This window comes from Alligator sinensis, unplaced genomic scaffold (genome assembly GCF_000455745.1).
Source record: "Alligator sinensis unplaced genomic scaffold, ASM45574v1 scaffold386_1, whole genome shotgun sequence".
NCBI classification, from domain to species: domain Eukaryota; kingdom Metazoa; phylum Chordata; order Crocodylia; family Alligatoridae; genus Alligator; species Alligator sinensis.
In genome coordinates, this window is record NW_005841996.1 from 2,776,595 (window position 1) to 2,779,824 (window position 3,230).

Sequence of the window (3,230 nt, forward strand, 5' to 3'; positions counted from 1 at the left end):
ATTTACTTACACCGAAGATGGTCACGGTGCAGGCAGGAAAACTTGCTTGAGTTGCGGTTACAGATAGAAAAGAAGAGAGGCGGACTAGAGTTCTTCCCGTGAACATTCTTCTAGCCCATCCGGTTGGAGGCTCTAAACCGCGAGCCTGTTGCGCCAACCGAAGAAAGTACTCAAAGAAAAGAGCTCTGAATAGACTCACACGGAGTTTGCTAGGCTCCGTGGAACTTGTGCGTGCAGGGAAGAGGGATACGTCGAGGATTGCGCTCGGCGACGGGGAGAGGCAAGAGGCTGATCAGACCCCTGTTGCCTTCTTGATATTCACGCTGGGTCCAATAGGCTCCGCAGCGCTTAGAGATCTTCACACAACGTGAAGTCTCCTCCTCCCTTGTTCATGGAGTCCTCCAACTTGGGCGGAAACCACTCAAGCTTTTTATACGGCTAGCAAGCCAATCACTAGCCGCCACATGGGAATAATTTAGAACTAGCCAATGGTGGGGCACAAATTTGAATACGAATGGCGGGAACTCCTTGCAACGTGCATTTCTGTGCTGCAACAAAGAAATGCACCCTGCAAAGAAAGCTACTGGTGGCGGGAATTCTTTTGCACCAGGGTTTTCCTCTGCAGCAGAAAACTCCACTGTGCAAAGAAGCTGCAATTTAGCGGGAACAATTTAGCAGTGCCGAAGCACTCACAAAACAAAAATCACACCCTTGGGTTGTGACAAGAGAATTCAGTGTTCCTTCTTTTCTTGCAAAAAGTGCTAGGATCAGTGGCGGGGACATGGTAAGACCCAAAATGTTTTTCTGCAACAGATGCAGGAGCTGGAGCTACCTTACCATTCTTCATATCTGAAGGCTAGTTCACCTCAAACTAATTTATAATGTGGGTTTTTTCCCTTGAGTTTTGCCTGTTTTTCTGTTTCCAAATTGTTGGGAATAAATTTTAGGGTTTTTTTTTAAGAGATGTGTTTTGTTAGATAAACAATCTGTGAACAAACTTCACCAACGAATTACCTGTGAACTGTTCACTTAATCTGTTTCCTCTCCCTGTTCATTCTTCATTCCGACTGAGTGGTCACCTCCGTTGCAATGGATTGTTTTTGCTCCCTGACTGGATAACTGAAACTTTAAAAAATGGAATAATAAATGAATAATAAATGATGAGCACTCTTGTTCACACATGACTAGCCTGCTTTGCATGCAAATACTAGTATTCATATTGTTCTCAGCATCTTAAAGTATCTCCAGGAAGGGCCTGAGAACAAGTATTCTCTGGGCACATTATTTTAAGTATTCATGTGATGGTGAAGCATAAGTCCCATTTTTCTCTAGCAGAGCTTTCTCCGGCCAGCTAATTGTATGTGCTTCTCTTTTGATACCATTGTGGATATAGTCTTTTATCTTTCAAACCATTAATAAAGTTGCCTTCAGGTTTATTTAACGTTGGGCGATGATAGTCTTGTCAGCACCATATAGCTACTGTGACCAGTGAAGGCAGGCATATATTTTGCTCTGCCTTATGGTAAAGAATCCAGCTCATGTATGGCAACAGCAATGTACTTAGACATGAACCCTGAATAGTTGTGACAGATGACATCAAAGCAGAAAGCAGGGCAGTTCAAACAATGCTATCTTTTATGCAGTTTTTCCATCCGTCCCCCAGAGCACTGGGATTGCAAGAGACCTCAGGGAAGAATGACAGTCACTGGCCAATTCCTCAGTCAATAATGAGAGCACTCCTTCCGCCCCCTTCCCCTTCCCTCTCCTTACTTTAGTTTCTGTTTTCCTGCAGGCAAGCCCAGCTTGAGCTCTGAAACTCGAAATATTTAAAAAATTTCAAAACATTTTGACTGGCCTCGTTTTGTTTTGAGGCTCTTTCAAAGCTCTCTGTTTCATTTCGACTTTGCTGTTTTCAGCTTGAAACAATTTGAAACAGCATCAAAACAAAACTGCTGGGGAAATTTCGCACAGCCCTACTCCTGAGGCCCCTTCCAATTCTAATTTTCTATGATTCTATTTGCCCTCTGGAATGGTGCCACTCCCACTATTCATATATCACAGACCTACTTATTTCAGCAGCTCCAGCAAAATCAGACCCTGCCTATGCCTGCTCAGATGCACAGCTAATTAACATATTTGGAAATTGGTTATACTTCAGAAAAATTCAGCTAAGGATTAGCTTTCGTTTGAAAACCATGATTGTGTTGATGTGCCACAGAGGGGAGAGGGTGCGGTGGAGTCCTTCTACATTATATCCACCTGTGGACCTTAAGGTTCCTCTGCCATCAGCATCAGGCTGTTTTCACTTGAATCAGTTTAGGCATGTGCAGATTCATGGAGCTGTAACTGGCTTACTTTTTGGTTCCTCTTTGAGCCCTAAGGGCGCGTCCACATGAACACGCACATGCATCTTGCCCCGCCTCAAACCCCTTTGAGGTGAGGCAACAGGCATGTGTGGGAATAAAAAAATGTTCCCCCCTGCTGAAAACTTGCAGTGCGGGGAGAAAATTAGACCTTTGGGGGTCTAAAAAAAATGAAGTTTAAAAAAGCAGAGCAGGCAACTGGAGGCTGGGTCCTCCACAGAGATGCTCTGGCTTCCAAAGTGTCTCTATGGTTGGCCCCGCGCCCTGGCCAGCCTCAAATTTCAGCACCAGAGCTCCAGTGCTGGTGAGTAAGGGATCGGGGGGCTGGAGGAGGGGGGAGGGGACCATGGGGGGACCCTGATGGCTCCACCCACTCCCCCAGCACCCCCAACCCATGCCCTGGCTGGCCCCTCTCCCAGCAGCAGCTGGTGGGGGATGGGGCCAGGTGGGACAGCAGGTGGGGCAACAATTGGGGGGCTGGGGTGGGGCATGTGGGCCTTGTGGGGGGATGGTAGCCCCTGTGGGGGCCATACCCCTTGTGTGGGGGTTGAACCCCCTGTTGGGGGGTCATACCCATTTTGTGGGGGATGAACCCCTTATGTTGGAGCTGAACCCCTTGTGTGGGGACTGAACTCCTTGTTGGGGGGTGAAAACCCCTTCTGTGGGGGATGAACACCCTGTTGGGGGGCTGTATCCCTTGTGTGGGGCCGAACCCCTGTGGGGGGACAGCAAAATATGTATTCATGAATTCATGAAACATGTATTTAGAGTTCACTTAATTATTATTATAAGAGACTTGCTTTAACACTGTAGATATATCAATAAAACATTGTCCAACTGATCACTGTCTCTGTCTCACTCTCTCTC